General features: G+C 37.8%; 1 protein-coding gene across 2 annotated transcripts in view; it reads left to right on the top strand.

Annotated features, from left to right (window-relative positions):
• The window catches only part of Zbtb20 (zinc finger and BTB domain containing 20), a 560,418-nt gene that overhangs the window by 224,981 nt on the left and 314,258 nt on the right, over nt 1–21,179 (top strand). The window contains exon 4 of one of the 2 annotated variants that reach the window (XM_059276800.1): nt 7,472–7,525. The exons of the other annotated variant lie outside the window; for it this stretch is intronic. The gene's annotated coding sequence lies outside the window, so the exon portion shown is untranslated. The remainder of the gene's footprint in view (nt 1–7,471; nt 7,526–21,179) is intronic. 2 annotated transcript variants of the gene reach the window in all.

Here is a 21,179-nt window from a genome sequence, read left to right as displayed (position 1 = left end):
TGGTAGTAGGTGTCTAAAGGAGAGCATGGCAGGACAAAGCGTACAGTGGTGGGTCATGATCAAGTCAGAGACAGCCTGGAAGTGCTCAGGTTGCTGGAGGCTGGCCTGCAGTGAAATTCACTGACGAAAATACTCCAGGGGGAGGAGGAGGGAAGGAGCACCTTGCCCTGCAGCTTCTCACTCTTCTGCCTGCTTCTCTGGCCTGTTTAGTCCTGGGCAGCATAGTCGTCCAAACTTTTCAAAGTTACACTCTGGAGTGCACTTTCTATGACTATGCACGAAATGAAGAAAATTGTCTCTTGGGGTAATGAAGATAGCTTCCTAGCGGGAACTTTCCATGTCCCTTGCACATAATCCATAGTTGTCACTTCATTGTTTCCAATCCTGTTACCCATCTATCTCTGTCGCTGAGTGGATCCAGCTTGCCCCTGAATGCCACAGCCTTTAGGACTGTAACTCCCTCTCTCCCTACTCCCCACTTGACTTGTTTTGCTACCCAGAATAAACCTCCTTCCTATCAGTGTGAGCCTGGAGGCACAGGGACAGTCTTACTTGGTCACTTTAATTTGTTGCTCCCTTCGCATTCATCACAAAATGACCTCATCACAAAAGAGCCAGAATTTCACAGTCTTGCTGACTTGCAAAAAAGCACCTTCCTCCCCTATTCCTCTCCAGCACAGAGAAGTGTTTTCTGTTTCTATGATCAGATAAAATATGTATTGATGTTCTTTTGCATTTGAGTGTATGTCATTTACAGGCAGGAAGATGTAAAGTACAGGGCAGTGCTTTGTGTTAGCAGTTTCTCTGTTTTAGTAAATGAAATCTCCTAGGGAAAGGAGAACATATCTTTCCACTAATGAATAAATATTTATTTTCATTTTAAAATGATACATGTTAATTAAAAATAATTTGGAAAAATACATAAGAGTAAAATGAAGAAAAATTAAAGTAATTATTTCTATAATTTAAATCTAACCATTAATAATTATTTGATATATTTTCTAACTCTCATTTTCCCCTGAGGACATATTTTTTGAATATGCCATACTCAGAATTCCTCAGTAATTTTTGTTCCTTCTTTCAAAATTTAACTTAAGAATTTTGCTTTTAGTTACAAAGTCTTCATAGACATTTTAAATAAATAGATACTATTCCTATAATCAAAATACCCAACAAAAGCATTACACTTTAGCTTTTTCCATCTCCATAATCTCTTGCATATGAATAGTGAATGAACCAGTCAGTAAATAATGGATAAATGATTGAAAGTTCAAATGAAGTATATATTTTTCAAGATTATTTCGTGAAATATTTCAAATACATGAATGTAGGCAGATTACAATAATGAATTCCCATGCATTCCTCATCTAGTTTATTCAATGCTTAACTCTTGGCCTATCAATTTCCCACTGTATTGCCTTGTTGTTTTAAAGTAAACCTCAGATATCATGGCAGTTAACTAATTAACTAATATTTCAGGTCCATCAGGACGCTTGTACATGTTGATGTTTTAAAAGTTTCAGATAAATATATCTCATCATTGTATGGAACACTGTTTTTCTTCTCAGTGTCTTGGCTTCGTGTTTTCTAATATGAAACAATTGATTACAAAAATCTCTGCAGCTTGTTTCATAACATCCTCAGGCACATTTGCAAACTAAAGGGCAGTTTGCTTGAGACAGTTCATACCATTGCATAGATTTCTGGGGCAAATGTTTTTCTTGTGGAGTTTTTTTCTTTTTACTTGCCTCGATTTTAGGGTGATAACATGCAGGCAGACTTATGCAGCATTATTTATCTTCATTAATGAACATGTGCATGTAATGTATATAATTGTTTATCTGAAGTTAAAGAAAAATTTCATCCTCTGACTACTTACACCTCCATTCTGTTTTAAGCCCATACTAGATAAATAGAGCAAAACTACTTAAACCAAACTTAATACTGTTCAGATATTTATAGTTTTTAAAGCCTTTTGGGTTAGTGGAAAGCATCTGATAGTTATGTGGAATCTTAAATGTGAAAGGGGGACTTTTATGTAATAGTTTAAGTCATGTTTTATATATAAAAACAACTACACACACACAACAACAACAACTCTGTGTCTGAGTGGAAGAAATGGTACGCTGCACTGCAGAGCAATGCCTGTGTATATTGCTCCAGTGGTCCTAAAAAACGGTTCAGAGCAGCATCTACAAGCCAGTTTTCCACAGATAGACCAGATCCTCCACAAAAGAGCTCTGCAGATGCAAAATCATCTGCTGGGATTGGGCTTTCTGTAGAGAACCTGTTTATGAGTTTCTCCTTTCTTGCTGTCTTTGAATTTTAACCCAGAGACTATTCAGTAGCAGTGTGTTATCCAACAGGTGTTTTACACTCATCAGCTATTCAGGATGTGAGTAAGTAACACACTGCCTCTGTAAAAACTGAATTTATGTGTTACTCTGGTCTATTTAATCTTAGGCGCACAGATTCCATTGGCCTCGAAAGTGAGCAGCTAGAATATTGATGTGCCTAACCCTTCGAGAAGAAATAAAAGGTTTCTTCACCACACTAAATCTCTAGAAAAATATGATGGCTTACAGTATGGACACATACAAAATACTTTCAGTCAAAGCTGGTAGGAAAAGCACATGGGAAAAAAGAAAGTCGTAATACAAGCAATAAACTATGCAATCATACAGAGCACCTGTAGACATTGCTCATCTGCATGTAAACAATACAAATTCTTTTCCTCTTTCCATCTATTTGTTTTGTTTGTTTGTTTGTTTTTGTTTTTGTTTTTTCAAGACAGGGTTTCTCTGTGTAGGTTTGGAGCCTATCCTGGAACTCACTCTATAGACTAGGCTGGCCTCAAACTCACAGAGATCTGCCTGGCTCTGCCTCCCAAGTGCTGGGATTAAAGGCGTGCACCACCACCATCCAGCTCCATTTATATTTTCTGAAAATTGTTATTACTCTAGTCTGGCTTGGCATCCCACCATTAAAATACCAGCTAAGGAGCAGAAGTGTGTCTGGTGCCATGGCATTCAGGCAGGTACGACAAGGGAGGAACAAGCCATTGTACTATTCTAAAGCTGACAAGTACCTATATTTTATAGCAACTCACTTTCCCATCACTGTTTTAAGACACATACTAACAGCACATCATGATCATTTATTTACATCCTTTCTTTACATAGTGATGTGTACTATGTGCCTATCATAACCCTGAACTATGAAGTACTTTTGAAAGGGAAACCATGATTCTTTCTGGTTTGTATATTACACCATACACCCAAGTTATCTACCAAAGCTTCCTCATCATAGCAGCTATAGTAATTATTATTGATAAAATGATAGTATTTTCTTCTAGAAAGAACAGGAGAAGCCATCTCAGAAGTAACTCTGGCTCCCAACAGACCAGTAAGCTCATCACATCCTGATAAAAGCTCTACTGTCTAAAATCCTGGAAAGTAGCTGGTGTTTCTTCCTTATGTGTGGCTATTTGGGTCCTGGTAATTGGTCACTGTTGCTATATTTGTGACCTTATATGTCACCCAGCTACAAAACAACGTTCTGAGAATAAAATAGCAATCCACACTTTCTACCTCTTACTCTGAGTTAAGTTCAGGATTATAGTTGAATGATTCTACTTATCTGAAGGCAGGGAATCCTTTTAAGTACCCTGCATCATGGCAGGATTTTCACTGCAAGTCTAAAGATGCTGATAACCACAACAAAAGGAGGTGGAAGGGTTTGTTCAGATTACTAAATCTCTCTATTCCATGAACCTGGCATATTTTCTGGGAATCCCTTATTGAAAACACATTAAACAATAGTGAGCAGTTGCCATGAAGATAAGAATTATGTTACTCCCTCACCAAGATAACTTCTGTGATTCTGCTTCATGTGGGAGAAAGGGAGCAGTGCCATCCCTGCTAAAGGAGATATTAAGGAGATAATTATATAGTTAGCTCCGCCCTTTGCCCCTGGAATGCTGAGGAGGAATCCCATTTCTTCCGCTTGACCAGGATCTACAGGAGAACAGGAGGAGGTTTGGGAGATGGCCTTCCATCTGGGGACTGCTCCAAAGGGACCCTCTAGACTCCTGTGAGGCTGCTCTTGTATGCTTTGACCTCATGATTTGTTGGTGATCTATGCCTTCTTGTCAGAAATGATTTTTTTCTGGGCACTTGATAGCCACTGTGCATCCATCTAATGTATTTGTGGCATGGAGACGTGTAACTTTTGAATACTAAGTGTAGAGACTCTTGTAATTAATTATTTAAAGACATTTTAGCTCTTAACTGTTTTTCTTTCTTTGTCCACAAACAAATTGATTGGTTAATCCTGTCTTTGTTTGTTTTTATTGTTGTTGTTGTTGTAGTAGCACACACTGCACTGTAAAACAAGCCAGGAAAGCCTGTTTATAAAAGATAATTACAATGGCAACATTGAACTTGCTCTAGATGTTCTCATTTTTTCCTGTTTGACTACATCAAGGCCTGCACTCTAGAAAGTGTGTTTCAATTTTGTTGTTAGGATCATGATAGAGAAGAATAAATCCAGATTTATAAAGTATTGTCAAATACAGCATGTTAATTGTGTTACAATTACAAATGTCACAGTTCCATCAAACCCTCTTCTACTAACAAGACTTCAATATCTGGTCAGTCCTCCAAGATAGTGCCCAGAACAAGGAAGAAACAGCAGCTACTTTTCAAGCACTTGTGAGAGCAGTTTTTATCAGGATGTGATGGCTGTATGATCTGTTAGGAGCTCAAGTTATTTCTGGGCTTATCCTACCTTACCTAGAATAAAAATTCAGTTTCCTCCAAATTAAATCAAAACCCAAAAACCTAGGAGGTCTCTAAGATTGTCTCCAAGTCATTCTTTCAATAAATTTTTACTGATTTATTTGTTATTATTTCAATGAAATTTTTTGTTAGGCAAATGTGAATCATTTCTTCGGTACCAATTCCTTTTATATATTAAATATTATTTTATTCATTCAGTATTAAAAACATCTTGATAGATTGCTATGGCCCTGTGCATGTAAGATTCAGTCCCTTGCAGGAACTCTGGTTGTCAACAGGTAATCGTGCTCTTGTCTTTTCTCATAGTTCTGCCTGTGGCGCCTGTCACTAGCAGTCAAATAAGGACAATTTTACCATTCTCTCCTGCTGCTCTAATTTTTTTTTTTACTGCCGGTACATGAATTTGTTATTCTTTATAATTCCCTTTGAAGTTGGAAATCCAAGGGGAATCTAAAACCGACCAGATGTTTCTACTGCTGGAGAGAGAAGAGAGTCAGGATTAAGTTTAACAAAAACTTGGTCTCTAGAAAAAAAAAAATCATTTCAGCTGGAAATCATCTTTAAATGCATTCATTTGCTATATATCTGTAGTTAATTTACATTTACTAGCCCTGTGTAGGCAATATCACCTATCAATTTACTTGGAGTAAAATTCATAAATTTTGTGAGCAAACAGATTCCTGTGGTTTGCTCAGAGCTATTTCCTTCATGGAGTTTCAGTTCTATTACTCAGGTATTCCCCTCTCAGGCTTTACTGTGAGGCTTTTCTATGGCTGTTACTGATGTTGCAAAGAATCATTATCATGTCACATCAGATTTGGAGGGTCAGTTCTGCAAACCAAGAGGCTGAGGTCAGGCAAGCCTGAAGTTGTGAAGGGAAGGAAAGAAAACCTACTTAAATGGCTAGCCTTTGTACAGAATGCCGGCCTTTTTAGAGCTATGGTGATCAAAACAGGAGTAAGTGATGAAGACCTTGGGGGCGGGGGCTTTCAAGGATTCACTTGACATTACAGGCAATGTGAACAAACAGGATAGGAAAGGAAAAAAGGGTAGACTCTGGACACAGTAAAGTACGAGGAAAGTAGGGTCGTTGTGAGATAGTATTTTTGTGTTCTCACTGTGGATACTCAAGACTTCCGGCACCCATCCATCACAAGGGGTGGGGGGGACTGTCAGTAACAAAATTAGACACAAGTATGAAAAACCAATCAGAATAATTCTGTGGTTTGTTTCATACTTCGCAGGGCATTGGATAGAGGAGATGGCTGTTATTCGTTGGGCTACAGCAAAGCATTTCTCACACTATCCTCTCACTTGCTCTCTCAATTCCCAAGGCTTTCCAGGGTTTCCAGGATGATAAAGAAATCAGAATAACTGTTCTGCACCCTAACCTGTTACATGCACTGAGCTTTGGAAATGTTTTTTCCAGCTCACCACTCAGCTTCTTTCACTCCATTCTGGGTGTTAAATAGGAAGCATTAGTTCTCAATGATTATATTACATTTCTTAAGACAAGTATCAGCTGCACATGTAGAAAGAGGGTAGACGAAAAAGACAGAGAGAAATCACTTAGCAGCTGATTCGCTTATTTTAAGCAGCTTTCCCCATTTTAAAATATAAAAAATTCAGGTCCTGGAACATTGGGTGATTTGAATGTTCTGTAAGAATTTGAAAAAAAAAAAAAGTCTTTTTCTTTTTTTCTTAACCATTTGTTCTACATTCAGGGACCTGTATTTCAATTTAGTTGTTTAAAAATGGGTTGAAACATAGGAGTTTTCAACCTGAACCGTTTCTCTTCTTCCTCTTTTTTTAAACTTATTTATTATTGCTATTACTATTCTTCTTGGTCAAAGCAGATGGTATGAAAAGCATTTATGTTGGTCTCACTGCTGACAGAGCTTAACCTAATAATCCAGGACTTGGAACTTAGTGCTTCAATAAAGGAAACACTGTTTGAGGTATTTTCCATTCAAACCAGCATCAAAAGTTTTTAATTAACACCATCAGAAATTAATGGGCTGAATGCAGGACAAGGTTTCTCCATACCCCACCACTGGGAACAACAGCAAGTGGGCTCCATTGTGTGTGTTTGTATCTTGTGTGTATTTTTATTTACTTGCTGAAGCGGAGGCCCAGCTGCACATTTGCTGCAGAAACTCCAGACTGAAACCTGCAAAGGCTGCTTCACTCCAGCAGTTTCATTTTGCTCACTGATTATTGTCCTGAGTTCTTTGTGATTGTAATTGGTTAGAAAGTTTGAAATTAGCAAGTCCTTGTCAGCCATGAAAGCTTTGAAATCACAAGGCTTGATACAGCTATCAAGCCCGCTGAAGCCTAATGGCTTGCAGAGTAAGGGCCTCCAGAGTGGTGAGCATTCTCAGCCCCACAGGCTGGACCCGTCACCATTCACCGCCCTCTGGAGGGCCTTGTCTCAGATGGGGGCCTTTGTCTAGGGCCTTTTCTTTTCCATCAGTGAAGCCTGTTTCAGGGTGAACAGATTTGGGGCTAATAGGGGTAGGAAGCATTGGGAAATGAGAGCAAATGGGTAGAAGAGTGAAGTAGGTAAGTGAATAGGAGAAAGAAAAGAAAAGGAAGAAAGTGCCTAAGAGAAAAAGAGACAGGATATAAGATGGAAAGAGCTTTGTAAATAGTAACGTTTTGTTTCTTTGCAGCTGAGTTTAATGTCTCAGGGTGGAAATCGCTGGTGAAGTCTACCTGGCTCCTGGGTAGGTTCTATTTGAAACTTTTAAAAAAGATTTGCCTACTCATGTAAAGACTGTAACCTGCCCAGCACTGCTCTGCTGTAGTTTTGGAGGTTAAGGATACAAGCCTTTCCTTTATACATTATAACACAGGAATGATTGGTTTATCAGTTCTTCTAAAACCACAAAAGTATTTATTATCAACCCTAACATGAGCCTCCAAAGCAGTGTGTTCCAGAAAAGTCCTCTGCTGCCTGGTCAGTTGTGAAATAAACTTAATTCTCTCCTTATAGCAAGCTGCTTGGGCACAGTTGTCTGAAGCAGAGATAGTCAGCAATGATGAGACAGTTCTAGACACTTACAGACCTTAATAACCTTCTATAAAGCACTCATTTATGTCTAAAACCTTCGAGCTTAATACATTTAGATATAACCCTTAAACTTTCAATTCTCTTCCACCTTAATAAAACCTTCTAAAAATATGAACTAAAAAGCATATTGCCATGAATTAAAAATGTCAGAAAAAAATTTCAGTACATTTTGGCAAGATGATATAAAATACCACCATTATTTTTAATTTCCAAAAGTTGTTCAAACATTTTCTCCTAAACACAGGAATCAATACGTATCAAACTTCTATAGGATAATAATGAATGAATCACTCCCAGAAAAATAATGAGAATTCTGTTTCTTAGCTGAACAATTTAGGATATATGTAGTTGGGGTTTTGTTTTGTATTTTTACTCTTTGGGGGAGCACTACCCAGCTCCCAAATAAATACATGGAGACTTATTCTTACTTATGAATGCCTGGCCTTAGCTTGACTTGTTTCTAGCCAGCTTTTCTAACTTAAATTATTCCAGTTTCTCTTTAACTATATTTTGCCTCTGGGTTTTTTACCTTTCTTTATTCTATATCTCTTTTTTTTCCTTCTTACTCTGTGTCTGGTGGTGTGGCTGGGTGGCTGGCCCCAGCCTCCTCCTCTCCTTCTCCTTTTCTTGTTCCTCGCTTTTATTTCAAGTGTAGGTTTCTCCTCCTATTTATTCACTCTGCCTGAGCCCCACCTATCCCTTTCTCCTGCGTAGCTACTAGCTGTTCAGTGCTTTATTAGACCAATCGGGTGTTTTAGGCAGGCAAAGTAACACAGCTTCACAGAGTTAAACAAATGCAACATTAAAGAATGCAGCACATCTTTGCATCATTAAACAAATATTCCACAGCATAAGTGAATGTAACACATCTTAAGCTAATAATCCACAACAGATTTAAGATTTGTCATCTGGAAGAGATTAGACATGCCCTGTGTGGACTATAATTGAGTAAAGATGACTGTCTCATCTTCCCAAACCATTCTGTAAGGGTGCCAGATCAGAATGTAAGTGTGTTATGCAATTACATTTTTTCCTTTGAGTATTTCATACATATATTTTGGTATTTATCTCCCTCTCCTGACTCCCTCCAGATCCTTCCCTACCTTTCTCCCCACCCAATACTTTATAGTCTCTCCCAACTTAATAATTCATAGTCTCTCCCTCCCCCTCCTCCTCTCCCCCTCCCCCACCTCTGTCTAATGAGTCTAGCTTATGTTGGCCAGTTATTCTGGGATGTGGGACCTGCCCTAGAATGTGGTTGATATAACAGCTGTCACTCCATTGAAGAAGACAGGCTTTTTCTCTCCCAGCAGCAGGCAAACACCAACCTCAGCTAGAGGTAGGACTTCCTGCCCATCTCCACTCCTCCATGATGGAATTTTGTCTGCTTTGACCTTGTGCAGATCTTGTGCATGCACTCACAGTTTGTGAGCTCATTTATGCTTTTGCCCAGTTGTGTCTGAAAAACACTATTTTCTTGACGTCATCCATCAACTCTGGCTCTTACAAACTTCCCTGCCACTTTGCTACTTAGATCCATGAGCCTTGAGGGGAGGGCTTTGATACAGACTTCCCATTTAGGGCTGAGCACTCTGAAGTCTTGTATTCTCTGTGTTAATCCCCATCTACTGCAAGAAGAAGCTTCTCTGATGACAAGTGAGTGGTGCACTGTCCATGAGTATATCAGTAAATGATTAAGACTCATTTTATTGTTATGTATATTTAGATGAACAATAATGGTATGTTTACTCTTAGGGCCACAAGTTCTTGGCATTATTGATAGTGTACGTATAGGTTCAATCTCATTGAGTAGGCCTTAAATCCAATCAGAGTGATTGGTGGCTCCAGTAATATTTGTGTCACTATCCTCACACCAAATGTCTGGCCCCTGAGTTTTATAGGCTAGTATGTCATCTTTATCTGCTATTCATGCTTCAGCCTTTGGTTCATTTCTGATTGAACAGTCCCTGAAGCAATTCTCTTTAAGCCCAGGCTTCTACTAGCTGAAGTATACTCTATACACTCTTCCTCGGTATCTTGGTTCTTTTTTTTTTTTTTTTAATTGCTATGATAAAAATACTATGACCAAGGAAATTTATAAAAGAATCATTTAATTTAGCTTTGGTTTCAGAGGATTAGAGTTCATCATGGCAGAGCAAAGGAACAAAGGAAAGCTTACATCTTGACCCATAGCCGAGAGAGAGAGAGAGAGAGAGAGAGAGAGAGAGAGAGAGAGAGAGAGAGAGAAGAGCGCCACTGGGAAGGCATGACTCTTTGAAACCTCAAAGCCTACCCCCAGAATCATACTTTCTCCAACAAGGCTACACTTCCTAATCTTCCCAAACATTTCAGAATACTTGGTCCCCAGTTGGTAAATGAAGGAGCATATATTTTAGTTTATAACTTAGAAATTGTAATGGACTCTGGGTAAACTCAGGGAAATGAGTGAGAACCTAAATATTTTTCTCACATATCAGGATAGGAGAATGGTTGTGAATCTAGTCATTTGGTAGTAATCACAAAGTCAGTATATTTGAAGTATCAAGTCAGTTCAGTGGGTTTCTCTGGTTGTTGCTGAAATTCCATGAAGCCAGGCTAGAATGAGACATGGCAAAGTCTTCGTGCCTTCTAAAGAAATCTAAGATTGACTGTCTATACTTATCACCAGGGAAGAGTCTACTTTTATGAGGCACTAAGGAGGCTTGGCATACAAATGACAATAAGGTAGGAGGAGGATTGCTTGAGGGCATGATGACCAACATGATTATCCGATACTACACACACATCCTTCCAGGCTGCCTCAAAGAAGTAGGATTAGAAATGCTCCAGAAAGGGGGCTCCGACTTCTTCAAGTTGCTTATTTTGGCTCCAGGTTAGTACAGAGGACATTATATCGTATGCTAGCTATAGGCTTTCATGAAAAACAATTCTCACTTTTAAAACAGTTTATTAACCTTTACTGTGGAAAGATAAGCCATTGACAATTTTAGGATTTGTTCCCCTATAAAAATCTCTGAACTTTCTGTTCATTTCATGTCTCTGTCAATCAAGTCAAATTACTTTACCAAAACTCAATGCCAACAGATAGAGAGAGACATGCACCAATCCCACACATGATCACATCATCTGCTAGGAGTCACAGTAAAGTCATGTGGTGTATGGATAATGTTCTGTTACATAAAGTAAAGAATTAGAGGCGCATCCTACCACTTGCATTATTGGTTTGGACTTAGAAACATGTAGCCTGAATGAAAAAGCTAGAAGCCTGAAGCAGCAATGGACTCCTCAGTGGAGGCTGGCAGCACATTTTCAGTCTCTGCATCTCTAGCCACTTCCATAGCTTTCTTCCTGTTGAGTTTCTCAATAATTGTAACAACTGAAGAGTATTAGAGGGCAGAGAAAACACACTAGTTAGAAATGAAAGCATGGGTTTCTGTTCAAGTTCCATCACTAAATAAGGGGGAAATTCCATATAATTTCTACTGATCTTGCCCTCGGTATTATCATCTCTAAAATAGGAATGTGAACTACCATAGCCATTCTTTTTTACTTTTTCATATGAAAATCCTTCATTGGTACTGTCAAATATATAGATTAAACTATAAGAGGATAATTAGTCACTCAAAATCATACATAAGTAATCTACTTTCAAAATTTTGGATACCATTGTATTTTTCTTCCTGTATGTGTACAGCATTTTGTTTTTGCTAAGAATCTGTGCCTGTCTTTATATTGTTGAACCTGTTTTGCGAAACCCCTACCTCTATTGTTTATATCTATAGTGGGAAAATAGTCAACATCATTTTACCATAGGTTTACTCCATTCCACATTCACTGTCTTTTTAAAAAATAACTTTTTAATTTTTTGAGATTAATATAATTACATCATTTCCCCCTTCCTTTTTACTCTCCACAAATCCTCCCATGTGTAACTCTTGCCCTCTTTCAAATTCATAGCCTCCTTTTCTTTAATTATTGTTACATATATATATATATACACATGTATATTTATATTCATAAATGCATAAATACAACCTTCTCATTCTGTACATTGTTAACTTTGATGTCTATGTTTTCAAGGCTGACCCTTTGGCATTGGATAACTTCAATTTTCTTTACTGGGGAAACTGTTTCTCCACTCTCAACATTCCTTAGTTGCTGATAGTTCTTTGCCTAGGGCTGAGGCCTCTTAAGCTTTCGCCATGATGTTGGCATGTCTAATCATGTCATCCTAGTTCAGCTCCTACTGAAGTGTCCATGTTGGTTAGACTTCATAGGTGTAGCTTCTGACATTTCTCAGAGACACAGTCTCACAGCAAACTCTGTTCCTCTGGTTTTTACTGTCCCCACATTCACTGTTACTCTTAAAAAAATGTAAAATCTAACGCCTTCAAAGAAAAGGATAGAAAGTAACATTAGGGAAGGCCAACTTGGGCCTTCGGAAGTGTGTTTGGAACCTCATTTGTCTTTAATATTCTTTCATCCTAATGGGGTACTGAAGACATCCAGCTCTGAGGACATTAGTCTATGAAAGTCACCTGCGTAGCTGCTGACAAGCTTTGTGATTCTGTGACTCTTTGTCTTCGGCTGAGTCTCTCTACCAAAAAGTAGTAAATCATAATGACAGCATTCACCTACAAAAACAAAAAAATTGCTTTGAAGATTCAATCAGTGAATATAAGCAAACTGCTTACAATGGGTAGTAGTAAATACTTTTTTTCAGTGTCTAATATCATATTTTTTTTAGCTCTTCTATTAAAGAATTAGTCGGCATTGTCTCAACTTCTTTGGTGTAGAAGTAGATTCCAAGAAGAAGCAGAGTGATGTAAATGCAAAGGAGTAAGGGCTTTAGATTTCTTAATCCTTCTTCCACAGCTTCAAATAACATGGCCTCCAGGAACTAGTTTATATTCCTATGCTTAGTTATGGCTTTCTTTAGAATAAGCAAATGCTAGCTAGCTACCTTAGTGTTTTGATGAGGATTTAAATGAGAAAGTATGTTTAGAATCTGTTATCTTGCCTAGATGATAAAGGGCTCAGTAAATGTTAGCCATTTATCCCTTGCATTGGTATTAAATTGCTTTGTTTGTTTTAAAAACTAGTATCAATGGGCAGATTATTCCTGTATTTTTATAAGCACCACTCACAGAGTAAGGCAGTCAAATAAATACCTAAAGATTGTGTTGGCAGTGATGCTGGGAGGGAGCTGGGACGGTCCGAAGCTTTCCAGTTTATCACTTTTTCCTGACTGTCCTGGTTGTACTCAGGTAGATGTAAAAATGTACCCATTGTTTGTTTGATCCAATAACAGTCTTGATCACACAATAGGCTTCTCTCTATTTTTTTTATTCTATTGATTTGATTTGCAAGATTTTATTCAAGTGAACAGAAAACATTTTATAAAGCAGCCTGTAGTTCCTTCGGTGAGCATACAAAATTATTAAATGAATTTAGAAGTAAGGCAAGACTGATCAAATGAATAACTCCCTGTTATCTATCTAACAGTTACCAAGCATTGGCTCTGGCATTGTAGCATTGGAACATCATTACCTAGTCAAATACATCAATGCACCATGTTTCTTTGCTGATTTTTTTTTTTTTTTTTTTTTTTTTTTTTTGGTATTTCAAGACAGGGTTTTTCTGTGTAGCTTTGCGCCTTTCCTGGAGCTCACTCTGTAGACCAGGCTGGCCTCGAACTCACTAAGATCAGCCTGCCTCTGCTAGGATTAAAGGCGTGCGCCACCACCGGCCAGCTCTTTGCTGATTTTTGTCAAATTCAGGTGAAAGTTCAAGACCAGTAACCTCAGGCTCTTAACCATGTAGATTCTTGAAGGAGATAACAGAAAATATTAAGTTCATATAAGGCAGAAAGAAAGGGATGTTGATAATAGTCAGGGTGTATGGGAAATCAGAGAAAAGGACCGATTCTTAAGTGAATGAAAGCAGAAACTTTCAGGAGGAAGTGGCCTTTCAAAAAAATTTTGCAAATGAATGGGATTCTTTACCTCAGGAAAAAAACACAAGGTAGCCTACCCAGGGTGAAGGCAAGTCCTGAGAAGAGAAGCACACTGGGGTGCCTGAGTTTGAGAAGGGGGGACTTCAATAGTGAACCCTTGGGCATAATGGGATTTCATGGGAGATGAAACTGGATTTCAGGAGCAAATTTTGGGTGCCATAGGCTAGAGTTCTGCTGGGCAAGTGAGTGGAGTGTTTTAAAGATGCCTTTGTAAAATCAAAGGACAATGACATGACCAGGCCAGACTTCCTAGCTACTTTACTCATCTAAGGGTCCAATGGTGTCAAGCTCTGGATAGCTTAGAGATTTACACAATTTCACCCCAAACCATATCCTTTTAGGGTGGACATCTTAACCAGTGGAAGAGGTATTCTGTCTGAAATAAATGAAGTACTGAAGTTAACCTCTGTGAAATTAAGAAAAAAAAAAGTCTCTGGGTTTGATCCCCAGAATTGCAAAACTAAAATTAATAAAATAACTTTCCAACTATATCATTTCTTATCTTTAAACCGTGCCTTTGTAAGTATGTAAAATAGTATCTGAACTTGAGTGTGGACATATGGTCTTTACTACATATCCCTTATGCCAGGATGGCCTTGAATTCACAAATACACACCTGTCTCTGCCTTCTAAGTGCTGATGTTAAAGGCATATGCCACTATGCCCAGCCTAAATTTCCTTTTATTTTATTAGAAAGCCTTTAAAAGTCAATCAGCACAAAGATTAGAGCACCTACCTGCCAAGTTGGAAGTATCTAATGTCAAGCACCTGTGCATTTCCCCAGCCCTTGGTTCTCAACAGCCTCATCACCTCTGTTCTCTCACCAACTATATTCCCACACTATTTCTCAGGCCAAGTTTACTTCATCATAGTCTCATTTTTTATTACAATAATGGGCATATAATAAATATATCTTTAATGACAAGATTTTTTGGGTTTTCTTTCTATTGAAAGTCCTTCCTTTCTGAAATTATCAACTCATTACAACTTACAGCCATAGGTAAGAAGTCAGGATTCTGCAGAGCATCCCAGTATGCTTCAGGCTCCCACAGTACCCATCTCAAACACTTAAACAGACACTGTTTAAAACCATAGACAAAAACACCCGACTCGTGCCACCAATATGGAGGTGGAGGAGAAACTGCGATCTGATGGCTTCCTGGAGAGTTACTGACAGCAGTGATGGTGGTCTTCTCCTGCCCTGTTTCTTTCTTTAATGTGGTGCATTTGGCTCTTTGTGAATTCTACCTGTGCATCTTTCAACTCTTTAGAAAAGAACAGAAGCAGTTTGCAGAGTGACGCTGGCATTAGTTGGTGATGCCAAGGCTCCAGTGAAGGCTTTTTTTTTTTAAGTTGAATATGTTCTTGTTTTCTTGTTTGTTAATTTGTAAAGCCAATCCAAAAGTGAGGAAAAAAATCAAATTTTGCCAATTTGAAAAGAACAAAAACAGCTAAAACCTCCTTTTAAAATTTTCTAAGCTATTATGAGATTACAGACAAAAGATTGTACATGAAAGATTTTTTTTTAAAAAATCAGGTTGCTTTGCCTTTCTTTCTCACTTCAAAAGTCTTTGTCAGATATGAAAAAGAAACATACTCAAAATGAAGAGTAAATATAATTAAAATGGTTCCTTGCCTTGTCATATAAGCTTCTTATGGGCAAAATCTGTATAAATTTAATACTATGAAACTTGGGCAGAAAAGAATAAGAAAGAGTGGGCAGGGAGAGAAGTTTGATTTTATAAGAAATTGCATAAAAATGATAGTAGGAAAAGTGACATTAAATCCCTAATTGCTTTTGATGAGAACATTTCCATGTATTGCTTTATTTCTCTTCCAAGGCTTGCCATGTGCCTGGAGTACAGTGGTCTCTTTTTCATAGCTAACTAATGATGAATGATAGTGCACAGGCCACATTAGTGTGTTGTAATTGTGAATTTTCTTGTAGCAGGAACAATCTATAGTGCAACTGTTTTGACATAAAGGTCAAGTAGTTATTAAATACCTACCTTAAATTTATCATTTAGCAGGTAGTACGGGGTTGTGATTAAGAATTCAAATTTTGAACACTTATTAGTTAGGTGAATTCTATGAGCTAAATTTCCTTCTGTATAAAGCAGTGATTATTAAAATCTACTAATCAGAAACTTACAGGGGAAAATTTCATAAGATAATGCCATAATGCAGTTTGTAATATTCCTGGCACACATTAAGTAAGATCTGTGTCCATTTTGCATCACGTATAGTAAAAATAAATGTAAATATTACACATAGAATTTTTATACAAATTAAATGAATTAATGTATGTTATCACATTCAGGAAACTGTATACAAGGCAATGAGGATTCGTTCATATTGATTATTTTCTCTGAAAAGAAACATAATCTATCTAAGGGGAAAGAACATATGTATTAATAGATTAAAATCAATAATAGTGAAGTTCCCACTTATTAATCATTGACCTCCCAGTGAGCTTTAACAATCACCATTCTGTTTAACATAATGGCTAATTGAAAAGTGTATTACTATTCTTATATACAGGAAGAAACTAAGGCACGGTTAAGTACTATTAATACCTGAGTTTAACCTTTCCCTCTTACTGCAGAGCTGTAGTTTTACTTAAGAAAGGGGAGGGACTATGTACAATTGAGTAAGTGTTCAGACTAGAAGAGGAACAATACAAGTGAATCAGCTTCAGGGCAATAAAAAAGTCTGGTGTCAAGCACCAAAATAAAATACTCTACACACAATTTTTCAGCCTTGTTCTTTCTGTGGTCTCCGTTACCAGGATTCAAACACAGCCAGTTAATAGTTCATGAAGAATGTCAGAAATAAATGTTCATAAATTTTCAGTTCCATGCTTTTCTGAGTAGCATTATGAAATCTCATGTAGTCTTACTGCATCCTGCCTAGGGCATGAATCATTCCTTTTTACACTGTATACACTACCCACCTGTTGGTCACATGGTAACTGTCTAGGTTATTAGATCAACCTGTGTGATATCTAAATTTTTATGTTCAAATAATCCTTATTTTACATAATAATTGTCCCAATGAGTAAAATTAGTGATATTAGCAATTTGAATGTGCTAGAAATGTCCTGTATTTTAAGTTAAAGGGAAAAGCTTATCATAGTTATGTATGTATATAAAATAAAAGAGTATATTATACAGGGTTAAGTACTATGAGTGGTATCAGCCATACTTTGTGAAATTATCTAGCATATTCCCTGTATATAACACAGTAACCATAATCATCATATAGCAGAGTCTAGCTCCCTGGGTTTAAATCTCGACTCTACATATTAACTGTTATCTTGAGAAAATTTCTAATTCTTATGTGCTTTTATTTTTTCATCATAAATGGAAAAAATGATACTATAACCTGGTAGAGTTGCTGTAAAGGTTAAATGAGTTAGTACATGTGATAACCATGGTGCTTAGGATGTCTAAACGTTAAATAAATATTGACTGCTGTTGACACCACTTCTATTGTTGCTGCTTTTGTATGTTATGAGTGATGGGAATACTTTGGAATTTTTCCTTCTGGAATTGCATTTAAAATGTAAACAAACAAACAAACTGGAATTTTACAAGTCTGGAATAGGAGAACATTTAAAGCATTGTTTTCTGTCTTTATCTCAAGAGCTATACTTCAATGGAACATGATGAGAAAGGCAAACACATGTCAGAGGATTCCATTGTATATTCAGGTAAAAGAAATTCAGTAAGAGAGTATGTTGTTCCTCCTGTGATTTTTCTTCTCCTTGTGCATGCCCATTGATATTTCTCAGTTACATTTTTTTAGAAGATAGCAATGTCAAGTTTTAAAAAGAATATTGTTATTTTTACCTTTCTGGACAAATAAATATATTTGAATGTGCAGAAATCCTTTAAAACACTACTGGCAATGCTAAAGCATAGCTTGCACTGACATATGTAGTCTGTTTCGTTAAAGGCACAGTAATATGCTTAGTAGCTAAATATCTAGAAACCCCCCTTATACACAAGAAGAGGACAGTGTTCGTTGGCAGGGAACTAAAAAGAACAGTATCCGGAGCTGTCCCTTTCACACAATTCAGACAGTTTTCCACTTTGATGAGAACAGCTTGTTTGGCGACACAAGGACAAAGACTAGCACCATGGCTAGAAGGCCCAGACGTTGGCAGTGCCATTGCTGTTACAGAAGGAATGAGGATCTGTCTAGGAAAGATGAGATTCTGAAGTGCTTGTAATACAGCTCATGGGCCACACTTAGCTGACCATGACTATCTGCTAGTGACCCCCACAGAAGCAATTTAACACATGGTCCCTTGCTCATGTCCATTTCATAGGCCCTTTTGAAGTGAGAGAGCTATACCAGAACCATTGTATTTTTGATGTTTTGTTTCTGAATGGATTATTGAAACACAGATCACATTTAGAATATTCTGCAATGTTAGGTAGTATGTATACCATGCCAACATTCTGTAAATCAAAGACATTTTAAGTTTTTACTACCTCATACAAAGTCAATTCTAATGGTCTTTTCAGTTCTTTTAAATTCTCTCATTCGTTCTTTCATTGGTCACTCTACCTTATAGACAGATGAAAACTTAGTTTAAGACTTCATGAAGTATTTGATTTATGCTGATTTATTTTATTTTATAGTCCATTCCCCTTGACTACACTCACTCTTGGTGCTAGATATTGAAAAATGTGAGCTTTTGAAGCTAAAAGTTAATGATTCATCTAGAGCAAGGTGCAGCATGCTCTTGTTTTGGTTTTGTTAGTGGTAGATGTGGTTGCCTTGTTAGCTGGTTGGTTGGTTGATAAATTGGTAATTTTGTATGGGGGGAGGGTTTCCCTGTTTGTTTCAAAAGTTTGGTCTTCACACTTTGCTCTATAGAAGTATACAACATCTCTTTATACACCAAAACTGTTTTCTGTGCAGTCTATAAAACAGAGTTTAAACTTATCGAAGGCCTCGAATCCTGTTCTTTACAAAGGACCCTTTCTGGCTAATTGTGTTCTGAATGATACCTGACCCAGCACAGTAGCTAAGCCTAGGCTCTTAGGCATTCCAAGCATTCCTATGAAGGTTTCTATCGTCTTTATCTTTTCTTTCCTATGCCTTAATACAGATTCATGTTTAAAATGTAGAAAACTTCGTGGTTCAGCCCCCTCAGGTTTTGGTAGGAAGAGCTCCATGAAACTAATATATGATAATGTCAAAGCTGAGCAGAGTGAAGTTCCCATGAGTTTCTACACCAAAACATGTTTTGAGAACAAAGGTATCTCCTGGATATTTAACTTGCCTAAATTCAAAGATAGCTTATTCTTCCCTAAGATATGTGTTAGGGTATATCCATGGAGAGTCAAGTTCACAGCAGACACCTAGTTTACATGTTACCTGGAACTTCATGCAACCTTATCAGCATTCTTCACATAGAAAAAGTATTACCTGCAATAGGAATAAATTAGGAACATAGTCTAACCAAGCCAAAGCATAGTTAAGCATTTTAATAATGCTAAATTTGAGATGTTGTACTGATGAGATATCTTCCATACAAATAAAGAACGAAGTATAGAAAACCCCAGGACTTGTGCTCAGTTGGAATTACAATGCAGCTGTCATTTTTGCATTTCCTGCTTTTCATGAAACATTACTAGTGATCCTCTGTCATTTAAATCAGTTGAGACTGTGGATTTATCTTAATTTTCACCCTTTGTTTCCCCTTTTTGTGATAGCAGTTATGAGATATGATGATGTAGAGTGTTTCTGCTTATAATGGTTTCAGCCTTGTCCCTTGGCAGACTAAATCTTCTGGCTAATTCACTGATCAGTTAAATAGTCGAGGTTATTATTATTATAATTATTATTTTACATTTATATAGCACTTTTCTCCAAGGGTTTCAAGGCATTTTACACACAGTAAATTACCAAATAGAAATTAATCCTTATATCATCCTGTGGGGTAGGTACACTCACATTGATGAAATTCTACAAAAGTCCCCTTGTGTCACAGCTCTACCCTAATCTCCAGTGAACCTGTCCTTCCTTCACAGAAATAAAGTGGAATGCTGGTGGCATTGCAGGGAAAGGGTGAAAGGGAGATCCTTAGGAAAACGGTCCTGTGTCCTGACTTTAGTGTTCTGGGCTTCCTGGAGAATAAACTAATGGGAATAGCCAAACATGTAGGAGTCTTGATCAGTGTCAGCCACCTGGGTACTTCCATTTAATTCTTCAGAGGACAAGCTAGGATGAGGTCTTAAAATATTTGACTGTACAAAAACCACATGGGAGTCCAAAATTCAGATTCCAAGACTTTCTAACCCATTTAATTGGACCAAAAGGAACTCTGGGTTTTAACTGCAGGAGATTGGGTGGCCAGAGGTGCTTAGAGACATGTGAAGTGACTCAAGAAGAACTGTCACTACCCAGTGTATGCACCAGACAGTGATGGCTCAAGTGAGCAACATGTCACAGTATTGGGCAGAGCTAAGACTGGAGGCCAAGTTGGCAAATTCCTCGATCTGTACTTTTTATCATGTTAGTACTGCAGTGCTTCCAGGAAAGGGTAAGTTGAGAAACAGATATAACAGAACTTAAATGTGAAGGAGTGGAGAGGGCTGGAGATATAGGCACAGCTCCTGCCTAGCATGTGTAATGTCTTTACTGGCTGGTTTTGTGTGTCAACTTGACACAAGCTAGAGTCATCAGAGGAAGAAGTCTCAGCTGAGGAAATGCCTCCATGAGATCCAGCTGTAAGGCATTTTCTCACTTAGTGATCAATGGGGGAGGGCCCAGCCCGTGGTGGGTGATACCATCCCTGGACTGTTGGACCTGGGTTCTATAAGAAAGTGGGCTGAGCACATCATGGGAAGCAGGCTAGTAAGCAGCACCTCTGCATCAGCTCCTGCCTCCAGGATCCTGCCCTGTTTGAGTTCTTGTCCTGACTTCCTTCAATAATGAACAGTAATGTGGAATTGTAAACCAAGTAACTCTTTTCTCCCCAACTTGGGGTTTCATCTCAACAATAGAAACTCTAGCTAAGACAAGGTCCTAGTACCATAATAACATAAATCAAAATAAAATAAAGGAGAAAATAGCACAGGAGGAGTTGTATTCTTAGGGACTGGCATATACTGGCTTCTGCAGAACCTCAAATTCATTTGGATGCCTAGGCTTGGAGCATTATCAACCATATTGCAAAAGTAACCTGTTCTTTGGCATTGTGGCTCCTTGTTTCAAGGCTATCTTGATCCTTTAAACCAGCTACTCAGTCAACTAACTATACCCCAGTAAGTAC

This window comes from Peromyscus eremicus, chromosome 12 (genome assembly GCF_949786415.1).
Source record: "Peromyscus eremicus chromosome 12, PerEre_H2_v1, whole genome shotgun sequence".
Classification (NCBI taxonomy): domain Eukaryota; kingdom Metazoa; phylum Chordata; class Mammalia; order Rodentia; family Cricetidae; genus Peromyscus; species Peromyscus eremicus.
The sequence above is the reverse complement of the archived record's forward strand: the minus strand, read 5'-3'. Positions and strand labels throughout refer to the sequence as shown.